This window comes from Equus przewalskii, chromosome 17, assembly GCF_037783145.1.
Source record: "Equus przewalskii isolate Varuska chromosome 17, EquPr2, whole genome shotgun sequence".
NCBI classification, from domain to species: Eukaryota; Metazoa; Chordata; class Mammalia; order Perissodactyla; family Equidae; genus Equus; species Equus przewalskii.
This window is the reverse complement of record NC_091847.1, coordinates 58,589,578-58,611,658: the sequence shown is the minus strand read 5'-3', so window position 1 is coordinate 58,611,658 and position 22,081 is coordinate 58,589,578. Positions and strand designations below refer to the sequence as shown.

At 37.9% G+C, this 22,081-nt stretch overlaps 2 long non-coding RNA genes across 4 annotated transcripts in view; both read right to left on the bottom strand.

The window, feature by feature from the left end:
* The window catches only part of LOC103553715 (uncharacterized), a 181,842-nt gene that overhangs the window by 92,070 nt on the left and 67,691 nt on the right, over positions 1–22,081 (bottom strand). For all 3 annotated transcript variants that reach the window (XR_011528815.1, XR_011528816.1, XR_011528817.1), the window contains exon 4: positions 21,423–21,548. This is a non-coding gene — a long non-coding RNA (uncharacterized lncRNA). The remainder of the gene's footprint in view (positions 1–21,422; positions 21,549–22,081) is intronic.
* Positions 5,636–9,023, bottom strand: LOC139076829 (uncharacterized). The gene is made up of 2 exons (XR_011528822.1): positions 8,900–9,023; positions 5,636–8,756 (listed from the first exon to the last, which is right to left on the bottom strand). It is a non-coding gene; the product is annotated as an uncharacterized lncRNA (long non-coding RNA).

Sequence of the window (22,081 nt, the reverse complement as noted above, 5' to 3'; positions counted from 1 at the left end):
GCAGACTAAGAGTGTCATGATACGAGCAGTACACAAACAGGAAATCAGGATACATATATACACATGGAAGTAGTTTCTCGTGAGTTTTTATTTCCAGTTTTACATTCATTCTAGAGAAGAACAGGAAAATCTGCCTCAAGAGATCCTGACACTGTGCAGTTGAGCTCATGTATTACAACCCTGATTCACTAAAAAATGGTAAAACCCAGTGTTACTTTGCCCCTGTGAATAAAATCAGAAAATACTGGTACATGGTTCTTCTACTCATTAAAAGAGACAAAAAACATAAGTTGAAACTTATAGCTTCTTTTTTTTTTTTTGTCTCTATTTGTCCATAAGCTTTTGGTAGAATCTTGACTAGGCAATCAGGTAATTCATTCTGGCTACCTACTCAAGATTGTACTATTTAATCTTATTCACCTGGTTAATGTGTTATCGTTTTTAATGAACCATAGCTGGTCAATGAAGAGAATACTTTATAAGGAAAGAGAGTAGAATATATGTGTGTTTATTTAATTTCATACTAAAATAGAATTTCAAGAGCTAAAATTAACATATGGATTTCATAGCAAGAAAAATTACAATTTTTTCAATACTTGGATGTACAGCTTCTTCCCCTACAGATACACTAACTTACTTGATTTTAGCTTTGTTAAAAGCTAACGTGGACACTAAAATACTGTTATTAACCACTATCGCCTTTTTCTCATTTGTGTCAAACTCAGGCCTCTTCAGACAGAAGGACAAGATGGTACATGTCTGACTAGACACATCAGCGTGAGTCAAAAAGCAAATCAGGTGGGTGTCAGGTGTTCGACTCTTCAGAACATCAGTTCATATACATTGAACCCATCAAAGACTCCGACTTATTGTAAATTAAGAATATAATTTGATTGAACAGGCTCAGAAATATTGTCGAAATATAGTTGAAAACACTGTATGTGTATCCACAAACAGGATACAATGACTTTAAATGACCTGACTCCTATATTAAAGTGGCAAATACATCCAATCAAGCATTTATTAAGCAAATCCCCAAAGCCCAGAACTTTCATAGGCATCGCAACCCCCTTTTAATGTCAGGAGGTAGATTAATCTTTTTCATTTGTTATGTAAACAAAGGCAAAAATAAAAATCCCTAATCCGTAAGATTGTACAACCTCCATTTTAAAGCACAGACTCCCCAGAAAAGTAAGAGGGGTGAATTTCTTTCACATTTGTTTCCGGTATCTTAAGTACTCATGCCCTCATGAGAAAATCATATCCTGTTCAGTAAGCCACTTCACCCAATTCAGAATGGAAATTTACATTTTAACAGCTGACTGCAAAATTTCTTACACAGCTCAACATTTTCAGTTTTGCAAAATGCTTTGTACTCACAGGTATAGAAGTTGACTCACATAATGCTAAATATATTCCCAAGATTCTAAGAAACTTTCATGGTTTACTTAGAACGTAAATAAGAAGAAAACTATTTGCTAAACTTGATGCCTTTTTATATACGCAATGAATCAATTTTTTTAAAGATTATTAAAAGGCTTAAATGATATAAATAAGGACATACTACAGTTGCTGAGACACAATAAGGTCTTTATCTTACCAATAAGTGATCATAGTCATAAAAACCTGCCCTTTCGGTTAGCTCCTGCATCACTGGTTAATTGATAGGTCCGTAGGACCACTCTTTTCTCTAATCCAGAGATTGCATCCAAAAGGCCATGAGCCACACTCAGCTTAAAAATATGTGTGGCCTGAAGTGCATGTTTTGTTTGGTTTCCGCAATTCGGCATTTTAAAGTCCTGCAGATGGGGCCTGAGCTTGCCACCTCACCCCACTTCTCACTCTTCCCTATTGTTTAACACTCTGTCAACCCACTCATTTTTGTTACCTGTCTGATCTCTGCTCTAAGTCCTGAACCATGAGCCAATGTCAATGAAAAACCCCAAAATAAAACAGCATCTGCTGCGACATCTTCACATGGAAACAAAGTGCTCCTTTTCTTTTCCCTTATACCATGATTGCTAAGTATCCTTTCATTTTATATGACAGCAAGCCAATATTTAAAATGCTAGGGAATACTCAGCACAAACCAGTTTTGGCAGCATTTCAGCAACTCTTGTGACTCTGTGCATCCTGGAAAACTGTCTGCTGATCTGTATTCTGCTCAGCTTGATATTTGAGTCTGCTTTGCAGCATTATCTTGCACCATTGAATATAAACGTGAGGTCTTCCCTGTTCTCCATCCACCATCCCCTCAACCCGTCAGACAATGGAATTTTCCATTAGAAAGAGAGAGTACAGCACTTGGAGGGGAAAAATCAGTTTTTTGTTCTCCTTCTTCTGTCCACTATAATACAAAGCTTTGCTCCTCCTCTCGGGAAAATGTAAGGCTGGCTGGCAGTCAGTTTGACAGAAGGAGAGCAGTGCAGCGGAAAATTGGATAACAGGATAAAAATCTATGGGGCCACAGGAATCCCATCAAAACTGGCTCCCCCTGTCAAAACCCAGACAAGTGACAAGGACAAATATAGAATGTTATTTATATTTAAATATTTCTAATGATATCATAATTATACTTCTGCCTCTGTTAGGCAGCCATTTTCCTGTGAGCCACAATTCTGCAAACCAAATGTTGTATGTTGGAGAAAATCTACATAGGAATCAGAGAGCTTCAATCAGACAACTAGGAAAATCCTATAAACTCTTCAAATAGCTATTTCTAAAGGACAGAGAATAACAATTTAGTTTTTCAAAGATATTTTCCTTAGAGTACAATAAAATTTAATAAAAATGGATTATTCCCAGTTCTTTGGGCATGGGAAAACCAAGCTACCCAGCAGAGAGCTAATAAACCAATTTCGCTTAAAATTAAATCTGGTATTTTGGAAAATGTCTTATTTTCTTCTTTTACAATGTGTCACATTGAGTTACTCTATAGGTCAAGTTACTGACTGACGGCCTTAATTTATTAAACTTTATAACAAGTTCAATAAACTGAAATTTAAATTGCCAAAAGATGTAGATTTTCTTATTTTAAAACAGAAAAAAGTTTTGATGTAGATATTCTAAATCAATATGCATTATAATTAATTTTATTATTAAAACTTGACATTCTGGAATACCTCCTTAAGAGAATACACTCCAAGAGATACCAAAGAATTAAGCACCATAATGGAGGACAATATTTATAAACATATACTCCACATAGAATCTCATTCATATTATACTTCCATAGAACTTTAATTATAAGATTCCTAAGCACTCCTTGGTCATCTTTAATACATATATTCTCTTCCTCTTTTATAGAGGGATAGCTATTCATATATATATATCTAACCTGTGTGACAAAAAGCAAAGCGAAGGATTATCAGCATGAAAACTCATTAATTTATATAAAGACAAAAGATTTATTGCCCATATATATAAGACAACACGTCAATTGCTGAGAGAAAAAGCCAATATAAAGGGGTATCCAGCTGCAATAATATGCCATCTAAAACTTATGTTCAGGGTGCTACAGACAGAGAATGGAGCAACTGAGGACTTTCCATCTGTATGTCATCTCCAGTCTAAACACTTCTGGCATGATATCATGGCTCCCAACCCTCTGAACCCATTTTACTGAACAAATTTAATTTTTCCCTGCTGCCAATTTCTTCTACTCTGTTCTAAGGGACTCCCTCACTCTTGTTCAAGTGCTCAGTTCCCATTCCTGCCTTCTCCTGCTTTTACCCTTCCTCTGCCTGGACTGCCCTGGACCCCTCCCTCTCTTACCCAAAGCCTAACACTTGGAGGTCTAGCTAGAGTATCATTTCACCTTGAAGCCTTTTTTGACTAATTCAAATGATTGTTTACCTTGTGTAGGGCCATGTTCTAAGTGTTCAACATATACAACCTCATTTAATTGTCACAACTCCTTAGGGAGGTAGTACTCCATTTTAAAGATGCAAAAAGCTCAGAGCAATTAAGTAACTTGCCTCATGAGACAGTAAAAAAGTAGCAGAATCCAGATTCACGTCTGTCTGCCTGCCCCAAAGCCCTATGTAGTTAGGGAACTACTATGCTATTTTGTTCCCTTTTTAATACCTTCTTCTCTTAACTCGTGCTCTAGATGGTACCATACGATTCGCATTTAATGGTTCTTTTGTTCATATATACTACTCTGGGCTCTTCAGTTAGACTATAACTGTATAAATGTGTAGAAGTTTATTTATGCCTCACTCCAGCCTAATACCATGCATTTAACTCGTTGATGGGTTGAATCTGGTAAATCTACAGCACTTTAATACATTAGAGAGAAAGCTGTGCTTCTCAGATTACTGCTGTTTTGCCATTGGTTTGGGTGATTTGTAGCTCTATCAGCCCTGTGGGACCATTTTCTTTCTAGCGCACTATAAAATGTGGATTCACAAAAGAACATCTTAATTTACATTCAACAAGTCTTTATTGAGTGACATTTATGTGATAACATTTTGCCAGGCACATAGGGAAAGTACTAAAGAGGTTTAAAACCATCTCTGCTCTTAAGAACCTTATTATCTTGTTAGAGAGAGGTTTAACCTACATTAGATTATATACATATGTACATATATCATACCATATATATATATATATACCATATATGTATATGCTATATATACTATATACGTATATATGTATGTTATACTTATATATGTATAATATATAGTATGATATATTATATATGTATATAAGTTAATATACAAAATATTTGTACATAAAATATGTTTTAGTATACTGCCCAGCATACAGTAAGAGCTTAAATAAACAATGTATTCATCTCGTCATAGCAAATGGAGGATAGTGAGCAAAATTTAATCTGCCATTATTCATAATAAATGGTTATCATTTATCACTACAGACATCATTTGACAAATATTTAGTATGTTTCTATTCTGTGCCTTTCCAGAACTTATAGTCTGACAAAGTCAATGCTGAGAAGGAGGTGTGGAAAATATAACAAATTGGGCTTTTTGCTATGGGGATCTCTCCTGAAAAAGGGCTTATGGGCCAAGTCTTTGGTATGAGCTCAAGTTTTCCAATATCATATTTATTTTTCTTCTGAAAAGTGGAAAGCGGCAAAAAAGGATGATGTTTTTGTACATCTAGTTTAGATGAAGTCTGGCTATGATTTTATTCCAGTATTAACCTAAACATATAAATGTTCTCTCTTGTGATTGTTTTTCTTACATGAATTTGAATACATTAGCCTAGGGTTAGGTAAATTAAATGGAAAAGTATCGTCGATAGGTCATCATCGAAAACAATATGTGGTTCCATGATTCTGTGACTTCTTTAATGGATTACAATGAAGCATCGGCTAAAGGCTGGTAATTTAAATTATAAGCAGAGGGTTCAAAGCTGTGGCTAATTCATTACTCACACATCTCTAGTTGAGGTAGTAATTTAAAGTCATGTGTGTCGCATTAATTGTAATCTCGTTTCCAAATGACAAGATAAATATCTCAAGGAACATAATATATTATGGTCATAGGTCAAACCAAATGAATGTCTAAAATAGATTAGCACTAAGTGCATGCAATATGTCACGTTTGTAAATTTTTAAAAGGATAAATTGTATTAACATTTAGCAGATTGAGTTCACTACGCATCGTCAATGTTTAGCTTTAAGGGCATTAATACTTTATTCAGTCACAGCATGCCCTGAAAATACCACACAGAGATGCTACAAAATCCCCAGACGAAAATCCAAGACTTGAGAAAAAATAGAACAAGCTAATGTGTACCCTTTCCCACTAAGATTTGATTGCTCTGTTTCACATGTATGTGAAATTGATGTATTTGGGCTCTGAAGTCACTCAAACAAGGGCAATGTTACAATTAGCAAAAGAAGAAAATTGCCAAAATGCCAGGTCCCATCCAATCCACATCTATATCTCTGCCTTTACTTTAAGCCTCTGCATCAGCTGGGACTGAGTCAGAATCAAACACTGTCCTCGAATAGAAAACTAAATTGTCTCCCCAATGCCACGTGGCAAAATAAGTAGGGAATAAGGATGCAGGCTGTTACTGTGATTATAAAATAGACAGTTGGTTTTCCGATTTGGGCTGAAATTTAACTGTTGTGATTTCAGTATGGATTAGCCAGCTTTCCTACCTACCAACCCTGAGATCACTGGGGAAGTATTTATCCCACTCTCTCTTCGACCATGTTTACAAGTCATAATGCACCACCATCTTCTTAGCCTAGAATTCCTGTTGGAAAAAGCTCTGCATTACTTGGATGAATACTTTGAAAAGTCACTTAAGGTAAAGTGAAGGATACATTAAAAAGAGCAGCAAACCAACTGAACAAACCCACAGAAATAATTTGTTTAGCTAGCATAGGTGTTCTTTTTGGTTTTGTTTGTTGCATGTTTGAATGTTTGATTTTTATTGAATTTGAGTGTCTTTAAAGCAAGGCAGGCAGCTTTGAGTCCCTCAACAGTTTCCTCCCTCTTTCCTTACCCAAAACCCCATCCCACACCAGAGTTAACTATAGGCAGTAGAGTTTGTGATGGTTGCTGCTCCACTGAAGATATGGCATCTATTTTGCCGAGAGGAGTTTGCAAAGAATGGAAATGATCAAGACAGAAACGGGGATTATTAGGATCTATGTAAAGGAAGGGGAAAAAATCACAGTTGAGTCTAATGGCAGGGAGAGGAATTTTGAGGATGAAAACCAAATTATCTGGGGCTGGCCCTGTGGCCGAGTGGTTAAGTTTGCATGCTCCGCTTCCACAGCCTAGGGTTTCACCAGTTTGGATCCTGGGCGCAGACCTAGCACCGCTCATCCAGCCATGCTGAGGCAGCGTCCCACATGCCACAACTAGAAGGACCCAAAACTAAAATATACAACTATATACTGTGGGGCTTTGGGGAGAAGAGGGAAAAATAAAAGCTTTTTAAAAAACCAAAAAACAGACTGTCTAATGGAGAATCATATTAAGGTTCTGTTGGGCTGTATACAATGGGAATCCTACTCTCTGTGCAGAAGAGTTTTAGTAAAATGTTAATTTCTCATGGATGTATTATAAAATTGGATGTGTTTTGAGGAACCAGCTGAGTGCTGAGGGTCTCAGTACAAGACAAGGGCTGAGGATATCTTGAGCCACACTTGGGTTACATTAACACAAAAGGGTATATTCTTGCACTGGGGATTCTCTCTCCATCCAAGTTATTACGTGGGAGTTTCCCGCCATACAGCTAAGGAAGTTAACTGCATTTAGCTGGCAGATAGGAGTTGGGTCTGTGCCTGAGGCTCAGCCAATCAGACGTTCCTGCTGGCATTTGGAAGCCAGTGAGAGGGTGAAAGAGAAGGATACAGTGACAGAGATTACTTACAATTCAGTGCATCCCAGCGAACATTTAGTCTAGAGTGAAATTTTTCAAGTAGTTCAGAACTCAGAATGGATCTTTCAGTTAAACTGTTCCAATGGAGACCAAAATAATTTTTGAAAACCCCTATTAAGCCCATTTAGAAGCTATGTCAATAACTTCAATTAAAAAATATGTGCAGGGGCTGGTCTGGTGGCGTAGTAGTTAAGTTCACACAATGTGCTTTGGCAGCCCGGAGTTCATGTACTCAGATCCCAGGTGTGGACTGACACACTGCTCATATAAAGTAGAGGAAGATTGGCATGAATGTTAGCTCAGAGACAATCTTCCTAAAGCAAAAAGAGGAGAATTGGCAACAGATGTTAATTCAGGGCTAATCTTCCTCACCAAAAAAAAAGTTAAAAAAATAAAAAGTATGTATAGGATACAAAGTTCTTGAGGAAAGTATTAACTGTTAAAGTCTTCCTGTCTGGATTTGTTTAGATACAGGATAGTGGATTCTTTTTGAGAGTTCAAATCCCAACTTACCATTTACCAGCTATGTGACCTTGGACAAGTTACTGAACTGCCCTGTGCTTCAGTTTCTTTATCTACAACCTCAAGCATCAAAGGCCAGGTGGGGGGTGATTACCGTAATGGACAGGAGAGCCAAAGCAGCAATAAGAATAATCTGACTCACGTAGACCTGCGGTATTGGCTAGCATTAGTCAGCCAGGACTGCCATAACAAAACACCACAGACTGGGCAGCTTACACAACGGAAAGCTATTTTCTCCCATTCTGTAGGTTAGAGAAGATGTCAGCAGGTTTAGTTTCTCCTGAGGACTCTCTCCTTGGCTTGCAGATGGCTTTTTCTCTGTGCATGTACGTCCTTGGTGTCTCTTCCTCTTCTTATAAGAGTATCAATCACACTGGATTCCTCCACGCTTATGACCTCATTTAACCTTAATTACCTGTTTAAATGCTCCATTTCCAAATACAGTCACATTGGGGGTTAGAGCTTCAACATATTGATTTGGAGGGGGATATAATTCAGCCCATAGTAGGCACTCAGAGGGGACTGCCAGGAGGACTGAGTTAATATTTATAAAGTTTTTAGAACAGTCACTGGTAGATCGTATAGCCATGCAAATGTTTCCTAAGAAATTCTGAAAAATATTTAAAGACTTTTTAAATCTGAGTTCATTTCCTCATCTGTAAAATGAAGGGACCTCTCCCTCTTCCTGGTAGATAGAAATTAGACATGTGTATTAGTTATCTGTTCTGCATAACAAATTACTCTGCAACTTAAACTAAAAATAAACATGTATTCTCTCACACAGTTTCTGTGGGACAGGAATTCAGGAGCAGCTTAGCTGAGCCATTCTGGTTGAGTCTCTCATGTTGTAATTAAGACATCATCTGCACAGAATAGAAATATATTATGATGTACACCTGAAATTTATATAATGTTATAAACCAACGTTATCACAATAAAAAAAAAAAGGCATCGTCTGAAGGCTTGACTGTGGCTGGAGAATGCACTTCCAAGATGGTTCACTCACATGGCTGACAAGTTGGTGCTGGCTGTTGGCAGGAGGCCTCAGTTCCTTCCCACGTAGACTTCTCCAAGAGGCTACTTAAGTGTCCTCACAACATGGCAGCTGGCTTCCTCCAAATCCATGAGAGACCCAAGTGATCCAAGAGAGAGCAAGGCAGAAATGACAATGTCTTTTATGATCTGGCCTCAGAAGTTACATAAGTCACTTCTCCTACATTCTATTGGTCACACAGATCAACCCTATTACTATATGGGAGGAGACCACATAAGGGCACGAATACCAAGTGGCAATTATCAATAAAAGTCATACATTTGGCCAATCAGATGCTCCTGCTAAGTCTTTGAAACATGTGGAAGGGAAACAAGGACACAGTGACAGTAAAACATTACTTACAGTTCAGCACAAATGTCAAGTGAGGACAGCACCAGTTACAGCATCCCAAGCAGTTACTCTGGTGTGTTCTGGACTGTATTTCCCATTTTCTTAGGTTTTTTTTTTGGTTCTTTCTCATTCTCTAATCCTGTTTTCCAGTCTCCCAGTTGATTCTGTGATATGCCCAGGATTTTTTCAATAATTTGTTTCTTAATCTGCTGGCTAGTTAGTTGGCTTCTATTGTCTGTAACCAAGAACCTTGACTGATACAATCTAGAAATCTTCTCCTCTGTCCTCTGCCACTATGAATACTCTTCGTCCCTCAGACTTCATATCCCAGGTCACGGGTTGTTTCCCTAAGGAAGGACGGCTTGGACTGAGACAGGTACCTCACTCCATGTTTAATAGCACTTTTTATTTCTCATTTTCACCTCTGTTACTAAAAATTATAATTAATTATTTAACTACCATTATATAATCAATTTCCCTCCAGTAGAATTTTGCTCCTTGGGGGCAGAAAACATGACTATCTTGTTCGCTGCTGTATCCCTAGCATCTCACATAGTAGGTCTCTCAAAAAATGAAGAATAAAAGTTGAACACAAACTTTTTGCTCTCTTTAGGAGAGAGGTAACATCCTTCCATCATCTGTTTTAGTTTGAGTCGAGATTGATATTGTCTTCATTTATTTTTACATTTTCCAATGTATTTTTTTCTATTAATTTTGAAATTGATGTTTTCAAAGCTCAGTCTGATTTTGCCATCCTCTGTAACCAATGATTCGTGTTAAATATATACATTATTCAGTGAACTCTTTCCTTACGGGTAGGCCAAAATGTAATTAGAAGTTTTCTTCATGAACATGGAATTTGAAAATGAAGGGAGTTAATTATTTGATTTGATTTTTCAATGGCATCTGGCTAAGTAAGCTTGACTGAGAACTGAGATATTCCTGCCAAGATGTCTGACAGGTCCATGAGCCAGGATTCCCTCTACAAAGAAGGGAAGAGCCAATGCTTGACTCTCCTGCCCTCATTTTTCTCTCCTGACCAACGACCCCTTCCCTCTTCCAATTGTTTCATTCTTTCTTTACACATATTATTACCATCCAAGCCCACATTTGATGGTGTGGGAATAATTTATTTTAAAGATAATTTTATGCCTGATCAGCTTTGGAGGCTAGAAAGCAGAAGGAGAAGCAGAATTCTTAGGAATGACTCGTTAAGTTTTAGGTTGTTTTTTTAAATTAATCTGATAAAATCAGTGTGGCCTGTATCACCAGCTTGAGGTACAATTAAGATAATAAATCTTTTTAATATTCAAATTAATCATTCAATCCCCCACAGGACCAGTTTAAAAGGACATCCAATGGCTACTTCTTTAAAGCTCTTCCCGTAATTGGGTGGTCAAGAACCAGGGATGCTTACGCAGTCCAAAGGGGTCATCTCTGTTCTCAGTTACTCACCTTTAGCAGGAGAATTAACACAGTAAGGGAAGAAAGCAGGGAGAGAGAGAGTGAGGGAGGGAAAGAGAAAGACTAAAGAAGGAGAAAGAAGGCCCTCAGGCTGACTGACTAGTTTCATACTATCCCCAACCTTCACCCGCCATGTCTGCTGTACCACCATACAAATTCACTGCACTTAACTGATCCAGTTCAGTGCATTCATTTGAGCCTTTTCACCCTTCTCAGTGATGCAGTGCAAGCTACAGAGGTGTACCACACATAGGCTTCCAAAGTTACTGATTTCCTTTTATCCTTTCAGTCTAGGCCACTGTTCCCACAATATGCCTGTTGTAAGAGCGAGGTCTTCTAGCCACAGACTATTATAGAATGGATCTTCCTGTGTGATTTCCCGTAATTCACTAGTCCATTATCTGCCTTCCCCTCAGTGTGAATGCTTCCTTGGGAACACAGGTGAACTTATTTGAAATCATCTCAATCTATCTGATGTTCTGATACAGTGGTCTCAAATGGAATGGGGAGATTTTAGTTCCTTCTAGAAGTCTTTGACAATACAAATTTACTCTACTTTTCTCCAAGTTTGCATAGCAAAAGATACATGGAGAAAACTTTATCAAGCCACAAAATAGCCTGATACTTACTTTTCCTAAGTCAATGGGTTCCTATTCCTTCCATTTACATAAGAAGAAGAGACCTTCCAAAACCTCCTCTCAGAATTAAGAAAACCTGCTCCAAACTGATCCCTTATAGTCACCCAGCAGAAAAGAGGCTTGCAGCTTCTTTCACCAACCAAGAAACAAAAAATTGTTCTATCTTGTCAGGCATCCCTCATACCTCTATACAAAGAAAACACATAGCTCATAATTATTGAAGATATTATAAGAAAATGTGGAACTGACTTGAAAGGTACAATATAGTAGATATTTGGACCATTTAGCATAATTACCCTTAGTAACAGTACTCTAAACTTTGCCCAAGTATCAGCCCTTCCTAGAGGCAGCCTATGTGTTCGGAGGCGACTGACTCCTCACTCCCATGTCTGCAGGTGTAGGTGTGTTTCTCACACCTAAACTAATTCCTTTCCCTGGACACAGTGATTGATTCAGGCATGGGTACATGGCTCAATATTAGCCTATGAGAACCAAGTTTTGCTCTACTCTTGGAGGAAACTCTCCCTCCTGTTAGATGAGATGTGTGAGCACTGCTAAAAAGCCTGCCTTAAAATGGAGCCAACCCAGAGGAAGCAGAACTAGCAATAAATCCTGGTCAGATCAGATGTAGAGTGCTCAACCAATGAAACAAGAATCTTCCTTTTTGGTTGAGTTATTTTGGTTTGGGATTTCTGTTGCTTTCTATCAAAACATTCTCACCTGATACATATGAACCAATTAGCATATCAGAAGGTTTAAATTGGTGATGCGCTGGGTGGAAGGAAAAGGGTAGGGAAGCACATCTTCTTTTACTCTTTAAATTTGTGCCTCTTGCAACCACTATTACAACAGAGAGTTCAGTTTAATTGGAAATAGGCTAACGTAGTACTAATAATCATCGTCTAAGGCTAACCGCCTGAACAGTCTTGATGTCAGATAAATTGCCTCTCCTCCTATAAAGTACAGCTCTCCTGATTAGTACTTGATTAAACAACAACAAAAATAACCCCTTAGACCTGAAATATCAACGGCTTTCTGGATTCCAATTTTCTTAGCAAAATAATGAGCATAGCACGTTGTTTAGCATGTTTTTAATTGGATGATTATAAGATATACAATGTTTTCTTATCATTGATTCCTTGTGCTAAGAATTTCACTAAATCTTAGAATTACTACATAAAAACTTCCTTGTATTTGTCCCAAACATATTCCTACACACAAAGATACCTGTCACAACTTTGCTATATATACAGTAAACTTTTCCTGAAAAGTATCCACTTGAAGTTGCAGAGCACTTAGCTTGGTTGAAAAAGTCTGCTTTTGACTATAATTCGTTATTTTCAAAATAGATTGTTTTTCAAAAGGGAAAATTTAAGTGGATTTTTGTTTCACCATTAAGTCGTTAGCAGTTACTGATTATCCACTCCATGTAGTTCTGTAATAAGAGAAAAAGGAAACCGAAAATACGGTCCTTGCCCTCCAGAAGTTTAAAAGCTGGTTTCAGTTACAAAATGGGAAGAATGAAAATTTTTTTAGTACAAATGAATATAATACAAAATCATTAAGCGATGAGAAAATATTTGGTAAAGGGGCTCAGTGAATATTGGTTGTCTCAAATAAGGAAAAGCTGCTTAAACATTCATCAATACCTAAAGAGTCACGTGATACCCCAAAATGCCTGTTTTTATCATTCATCAATTCAACCAACGACTACATACGTTGTATGTGTTAAGTGGTGTGTTAGATGATCTTGGTCCTTCTTGTTTGACTTGATCCTTTATTTTGGATGCAATCAGTTGTGCAGAATCATAATCTTTGGTTCACAACACTATCATTGATTCATTCAGGGGTCACAGTTGGGTTGTTTCTAGTATGCAGCTATTATAAACACATGTTCGTGTTTCCTGGTACACATGATTGTATATCCAAAAGGGAGAGGAACTACTGAGTCAAGTGACGTACAAATGCTCTAATTTATATATAAGATACTGCCAAATTCTTTTCTAAAGTAGTTGAATCCATTTATATTCCTACCAACAATGAATAAGAAATCCACTTGCTCCACATCTTCACCAACATTTGATATTATTAGACTGCTTAATTTTTTCCAGTCTCTTGTGTATAAAATGGTGTCTCAGTGTGATCTTCTTTCCCTAACTAAATTTAGGTTAAGCATCTCTTTGTATATTTGGGGTAATATATGTGTTTTTTTCCTTCTCCATTTTTGACTCTTTTAATATCCTTAACACTATAGGTATAGATATAGACAAAAGAATAGCAATACAAGATTCTAACAAGTCAATAAAATATGGAGGATCATTTAAGAGCTAAAGACCTCTCATATTCTTTGCTTCTTGGGGGATATGTGAAAGAAAACTTGTACGTTGGCCTAGTGATTAAAGGAAACATTAACTCCCAACTATGACTCACCTTATATGACTTTAGGCAAGTTTTCATTAGAATTCCTCAATTTCTCAGCCTTTCCCATCCATCACCTCATTCCCATAGCTCATAGAATTCCAATCCAATCAAAAGAAGAGAATGTGGACAGGAAAGGCTCCTTTTACACAGAATGAGTCCGTGTAATCTATCTGAGATCTAGACCATTATAAAATGGAAGGCTCATGAGTTGTGGTCCAGGTCTGAAAACTAGTTGACTGGCCAGGAACACAGAACTCAGCTCACCCTGGAGCCAGCTGCTCCTGACGACCACAGTAGGATGACACGTACGGTGAGACTACAGAAAATCACTTCAAACAAAAGTAGAATTAGAATATACATCAGTCAGAGGGGCAAGGAACATTTGCTTTCGGCTCATGGCAGAACGCCAATTAAGTTACACGCTTTTCCTTCTTCAGTTTCCAAATGTGAAAGACAGAAAGATAATGATTACACAAAAATTTTGCTTCACTGGGGTCTGACACTTATTGAAAAGCACAATGAAATACCAGAGATGTTGTATAGATTTAAAGACAAACCAAAAAAATTGAATGGATTAACATAAGCATTAAAAACAGGAGAGGTCTCAACTGTAATGGTCTTCATTTGCATTCATAGACTATTATCTTGAACCGTTCAGGCTGCTATAACAAAATACCACAAACTGGGTAATTTATAAACCATAGAAATTTATTTTTCACAGTTCCAGAGGCTGGGAAGTCCAGGATCAAGGTGCCAGCATAGTTATGTTCTGGTAAAGGCCTGCTTCCTGGTTCACGGCCTGTGCCTTGCCACAGTGTCCTCTCACCGTGGAAGGCCTAGGGATCTCTCTGAAGCCTCTTGTATAAAACACTAACCCCATTCATGAGGGCTCCAGCCTCACAGCTTAAGCACTTCTCAGAGGCCCCACCCACTAATACCATCACATTGGGCATTAGGATTTCAACACAGGAAGATGAGAGGGACACAAACATTCTGACCACGGCAACTATATTTCTAGTATATTATTCTTCCTCAAACTTCCAGTATATTCGGAATAGGCAGGTATTTAAATTTGCATTTTTTACCAGTGGACAAATTGAGTAAAAGAGAAATAAGGCAACTTTCCAAAAGTCACTTTCCGATTAGCCCCACAAACAGACCTAGAAGTCACATCTCCTAAATCCTGCTGTGGCCTGCGGTTGGGCAAACTATTTCTGCTCTTCTCATGATAAATGCGTTAAAAAATAATAAGTACAATTCCAATATTATGTCAATTCAAACCTTTTTAAAAAAGAGGTATGAAAGTACCACATGATGAGCTACTTTAATTCTGTGTGTCTAGAAGGAATCTGTGAAAAGCTTATGAAATCAGTTACCAGCCACCTTAACTCTTTTTCATGTGTCCTTATAAAAATTCCCAGATGTCACAATTGTCACACCTACTTGTTAAATTGGAGAAATTCTTATACCACAGTAAGCAGATGCTAGAACAGATGGAAAGTTTCTTTTTGGGCTGAGAAAAAGAAATTTCCAATTAAGAAATGCCTGGACGCTGTTTTATCTCCCTTCTAGTTGACTGAACTATGAGATTTCCTTATGTCACAGTTTAGAATTTAAAAAAAAAACCTCTCTATTTCCTTCCATATTCTTTATTTCTTCATGTATCCATAAACATTAACTTAAAATCTGCTCATTTTTATGTCCTCCTTATAAAATTGCTATGTCGCTTTCAAAAAAATGAAAAATTAATGAAATATTTATGTTTAACACCTTTATCCATCTTTTGTCAAGTTTGCCTCGTTTTCTCTCCATTCACTTACGACTTGATACAGTATCTATTACGTGCCTAACACTGGTTTCTTCAGTATGTTAGCCCTATCTACTCAAAAAGAAGCATTACGAAATGCAAAGTAAAGTAGATCCTTTGCGCAGGTATGGAAGCAGATGCCAGCTTTCTACCAACCAGCGTCCCAGCCCCCAGTGCAATCTCCAAGAGTTACCTTCCCGAGTATCTTTCTGGGAATTCTCTCCTGAGCATCCTCCTGGCAGCTGCTTCTCTGACAGGTTCTCTCGCCAGGCCCTGATTCTTCTCGCAAGCCCTTTCCATGCTTCACCGCTGTGCTATCCCAAGCTTTCTACTCCCCCAAATTACCACTAACCTGAGGATACACGGAGCTGCCTTCAGAGGAGGTCTGTGGCAATAGAGGGAGAGGTAGAGCAGCTCATGGCTTAACAGGTATCTTGAGATAAAATATCAGTCCTGTTCTTTAAATGTCCTCAGCCATTTAAATGGGCTTAATCTTCAGTGCAATTTTAGTTTCACAGCAAAATTGAGCAGAAAGCATAGAGAGTTCCCATATACCCCCTGCTCCCATGCACACACAACCTCTTCCTCTGTCAACGCCCAGCACCACAGGGGTCCATTTGTTAAAACCCACAAACCTACACTGACACATCATTTTTTACTGAAAATCCATACTTGACATTAGGGTTCACTCTTGGTGTTATACATTCTATGGGTTTTGACAAACATATAATGACACATATCCCCCACTGTAGTATCACACAGAATGGTTCCACTGCCCAAAAAATCCTCTATGCTCTCCCTGTTATTCATCCCTCCCTCTCCCAACCCCTGGCAACCACTGATCTTTCTATTTTCTCTGTAGTTTTGTCTTTTCCAGAATGTCATATAGTCAGAATTATGCAAAATGTAGCCTTTTCAGATTGGCTTCTTTCCCTTATTAATATGCATTTAAGGTTCCTCCATGTCTCTTCCTGGCTTAACAGCTCATTTCTTTATAGAGCTGAAGAATATGCCATTGTCTGGGTGCACCATAGTTTGTTTATCCATTTACCCTCTGCAGGAAATCTCGGTGGCTTCCAGGTTGGGCCATTATGAATAAAGCTCCTGTAAACATCCCTGCACAGGCTTTTGTGTGGACATATTTTACTTCATTAAGGTAAATTCCAAGGAGCACAATTGCTAGATCATGTGGTAAGAGTGTTTAGTTTTACAAAAAACTGCCAAGCTGTCTTGCAAAGTGGCTGCACCGTTTTGCATCTGATTAGCAATAAATGGGAGTTCCTCTTGCTTCATATCCTTCCCAGGATTTCGTATCACCAGTGTTTTGGATTTTGGCCACTCTGATAGGTGTCTTCTGGTATCTCATTGTTTTAATTGTAATTCCTTAATGACATATGATGTTGAACATCTTTTTGTACGCTTGTCTGTTGTTTGTATATCTTCTCGGTGAGGTGTCTGTTCAGGTCTCTTGCCTATTTTTTAATTGAGTTGCTTTTCTCCTTGTTGAGTTGCAGATATTTTCTCCCAGTCTGTGGTTTGTCTTCCCATTCTCTTGACATCATCTTTCACAGAACAGAAGTTTTTAATTTTAATGAATCCCAAGTTATCAATTTCTTTCATGGATGGTGCCTTTGGTGTTTTATCTAAAAAGTCACTGCCGCACCCAAGGTCATTTAGATTTTTCTCCTGTGTTATCTCCTAGGAGTTTTATAGCTTTGTATTTTACAGTGAGGTCTAGGATCCATTTTGAATTAATTTTTGTAAAGGGTATAAAGGCCATGTCGGGGCTCATTTTTTGCATGTGGATATCCAGTTGTTCTAACACCCTCATTTTTTAAGTGACTGAATTTCCAGCTTCCCTGAACTCCCAAAATTCCTACTTTTTATTGTGAAATGGTTTTCCTATTCTTCGTCTCCTCACTCTTGCTAGGGGGCCTCATTTTTATAACCAAACTCACTGATTAAGGTGTATCTAAACAAGAGAGACACTCCCTTCATGCATGTCCTCCATTAGAACATGTTAGGGAATAACATGGGTGGGAGGGCATGGTTTTTGACTCTATCATAATTTTATTCCAACCGCAGATAAAACAGATCCAATACCATCGTATGAAAAAAAGCAATAAATTATTGTGCTGGACATCTTTCTAATTTTCACCTTGTGGTCTTTCTTACCTTTCTTTCTGTTCTTTTTCAATGTTTTACGAAATAAAACCACAAAGAGGCTTGATAACTAAATGCTGGCTAAAGAATTTAAGAGACCAGGTGACTCACTGTGTTGTATATGTGATCTCTATATTTTACACTTAAGTAGCTGTTTGCCAATATTTAATAAACCCTCTTAATTATCAAATTTCAAATGTTTACTCTTCTATCCTGATTCAGGCAATTCTTAGCATCCTGCTTTGTAAGATGTATGTTAAATAAGTCCACACGTTGCAGAAAACAGTTTAATAAGTGAATAAAGCACCTTCTTCCCACCTGCTTTCCAACTTCAAGGGAGTATTTTAAAGAACAATCATTACATTTCTTACATTACGTAAGAAAAGATTTGAGGGGTCAATTATTGAGGTTTATTTGCAAGGTATAACAGAAGAGTTACTTAAGAAAGTATGTATCATTCCTACCCTTGAGGAAGACATGAAATTATGAGGAAAGACAAAGCAGTAAGAGATAATCCTGCCATGTGGCCGCCACAGTGTAAGGGAACCCTCAGACACGTAAGGAGACCATTACAACAAAGTGGCTGTATAATTAAAGGGTTGAGGATTGTAGAATGATACCCTTTTTCTCAGAATTCCAACAGCATCAAGGCCCATTAATTCTGGGTGAAGGAAGTTCCATTAATGTTCTTTACTTCTTCAGCTTTGAGCTTCCATTTAAAAATATGCCTTAGTGGATTTTGAAGATTAGGAATATTTCACAGACACTAACACCTCATGAAATAGGAATAATCTTTATTATTCGTTTGTTTCAGCATCTCTCGTTACAGGCCTTAGAATTATTGGCTCAGTATTTATACATAGTTAGAAAGACATTCCTCATTTCCTAGAGCTAATTTGGTGTTTTTCTGCCTTCTATTGAAAGCAGGTAAACAGAAACATAGAGAAATTAAATAAATTTTTATAGATAAGAAAAGTCCGAAAATACGAGGGCAATTGTTCTAAACTACCTTCCCTAGAAACTGTCTCCTTTCTACCATCCTTCTTAAAACAAAAGCATTTTCCAATTAATAAAAACCCGCAAATGTCTAAAATCCAAGGACGATGACAACACATTGTTTTCCTCTAACATTTTAAGCAATAAATTGCTAAGGCGCTGTAAGACTGACCCTAAATTAAGATTTAGTAGCAAAATAAAAGATTAAAAGAATAAAATTTGGACCATGTTACAGAATTAGGCTTTGTATATTTATTTCCTTTTCCCTTTAAGTTCTATTTAATTTTACATGTAGTAGGTACATTATTTTTCAGTAATGCCTTTGTTTTCCCAAATAAAAGATGTAATGATCCCACTAATTCTTTCCAAATTAAAGTTTTACAGTAAAACTGCCATTAGCTCGGGGCTGGCCCCATGGCCGAGTGGTTGCGTTCGCGCGCTCTGCTGCAGGCGGCCCAGTGTGTCGTCAGTTCGAATCCTGGGCGCGGACATGGCACTGCTCATCAAACCACGCTGAGCCAGCGTCCCACATGCCACAACTAGAAGGACCCACAACTAAGAATATGCAACTATGTACCTGGGGGCTTTGGGGAGAAAAAGGAAAAAAATAAAATCTTTAAAAAAAAAAAAAAACTGCCATTAGCTCTTTATGTTCATTGCTTTCTTCAAAATCAAGTTTGAAAGTTAAACACCTCCATTTCAAGGCAAGAAAATAAGATCCCTCCTTAAATTTGTGCCCAGTGCTGCCCTTGGGGCCTCTCTTGCAAAGGCGTGATTACATTTTCACGCAATCAAAGCAATAACAACTTCTCCAGATTGCGTTGTATCCCCACAACCAAGTGGACTTGAGTGTGTGAATACAAAAGTTTACTGAGGTTTCAGGGGATTGGCCTGTTCAGAACCTCAGCTGTTTTAATTTGAACTGAGTGTCTCTTCATTTTTTACCCACTGCAAACAAAGAGACGCTGGCTTTTTAGAAGCAACAATGAGAAACAATTAAAGACTGGTGAGTAGGTTTTCAAGTCATCAGCCCAGATGAGGAATTGGCCATTGACAGCGGGACTGATGGAATATTATGCGTCGTCAAAGGAAGGCCATAAGAACCATATGGAGTGACATACCAACACTTTTAATGTGCCCATATCAGAAACTCCCACAGCTGATGGTGTTCACACAGCTGTAGGTTATTAGGAAGGAGACTCAAATAAACAAGGGAGTCCTCTTTAGGGTCATTCACTATCGTAATAATGTTAACTAAAACCTGCTGGTGGTGAAGTGACTTCGTGGAGAAGAACAATATATCACTGGTTTTTGATGGCTGCCGTAAGCTATAGGGACTTGTATTTTTTGTGTGTTTTGAGGAATTAATTTTAAGTCTGAGTTTTATAGTGATCTCCTGGGGCTAATAAATGTGCTTTTACCTGGCTTGTATAGCTCTTAAAATTAAAAAATATGCCTTTATTAAATAAATAGAATTTCATTTGAATTGCACACCAAAAAATGGCCAAAAAACAAACAAAAAAAAGAAGGCTCCAAATAATTTCTTGAATATCCCAAGTGAATAATCAAATAAATTTGTAATTTACAACCAAAATGAAAGTTTTGGAATAGCATCCTGAGTAGCCAAGTCTCCATTTGAAATGAAAATATAGGGGTAGGTGTACTTCTCTGCAAATTATTTCTTTAATGTTATTGACAACAGGTTAAAAATATATTACTTATGAGTAAAACTCAGCCATTAAGTAAAAAATAGCTTTAAGATAAACTCAACATATAACTGTCATTCTACAATGGAGAAGCTAGATTCTTTTCTCATTTGAACTTCAAGTATGTCAATATTCAGAAAAATATTATGATAAATAAGGATCACATATCGTAGTCTAAAAATAATCGATGACTCCTACTGTTCCTTCAACAAACACTTCTCAAGCACCTGTTATGTGTAGGAGCCTGAGATCTCTGTGATTAATTACTGTGGCTCCATTTAAGAGCTTCTGTTTCCCGACATGGCTAAGAGAAATGAAGTCCAGTGTTAAGCCAAATATCCTGGCTTCTGCATCAAGCCAAGAAGGAAATGCCAAGGAATCACTCATAGCTCATTAGGAGATAATGATCAGATTCTTCTCAGATGTGTAGATGCTTTAGTCAACGAGGTTAATACTGTTGAATCAATAAAAGCACTTAATCAAAAAGCACCATCAAGAAACCTATTAGACAAAAGAAAGTTTCAAGTTTTCCTTTTCAATTGTAGTGCTTCTCTAAATGAATGGCGCTTGAATCAGGACTAATCCTAATAGAAAAGTGTTACTTTGATGCATTACCGTTCTTTCTCTCTACTGCACACAGTTGTCATTCCTCATCCACAGACAACAGCATGTGGCAGTCGTGCAGATGAGGAGTTGGGAGTTAGCGGCAGGTTCAGCTGCTGACAGTCCGATGAGCAAATGTCTGAGAAGGACATCCTGCTGCTGTTTGTTGGAGAGTGACTCCCCACCCTCTAGAATATTCCATTGATGCCCCTCTTTCACTTGATTTTTAAGTTTTTCCTTTTTCAAATTTCTGGCCTGTTCTGTGTTGCTTTATGAGGTGGTCAGTCAGGGGTGGCCACAAAGGAGACAGAGGAGAGACTCAGGAAGACAAAGTTTATTATACTCACAGGTCCTAGAGATAAGAGGCAAGGCGGGGCATGCCATGCAGGGCCACAAGAAAAAACCCCGGGGTGGTCAGGAAGCAGAAGAGAGTAGCGAGAGTGCAGCTTCGGCCTCCACCTTTGTTCGGATTTCTGTGGGAAAACAAGCCAGGCAGGTAAACTGTTTAGGATTGTCTATTTCGAATAATTTCAGCAGGCTGCGGGCTGTAAGGATGGTTCTCCAGTTGCCTGGAGGTGATTAAGGCAGAGGACTATTGCTCTGGGGGTGGATGGGCCAGATAGAGGAGGCTTGGCTCTGGATGGGTTTGCAGATCAAAGGCATGCTCTGGCTGGGCCTTCTGCTGTCTCTAAGAATTAGCTAGCCCCAGAAGGGCAGAGACTTTAAGATGTCAAAACGTCATAATATATAAAAAATTAAAAAATATGTAAAACATTTGGTCTTAAAAGGGGCCCAATTAAATAAGTTAGACAAAGAAAGAGGAACCTTACATTAATTTACCTTTACAAAAAATAGTAAATGATGGCCACTTATACAACACACTGTACTTTTCAGGGTGCTTTAAGAAAACTGATGTTAATTTGTTCTCGCTCACTGACTTTTTTTTAAGCAGCAATTTTTCTGATCATAAATCAGCAGAAAAGCCAAATGAGGACTTGGAAATCCC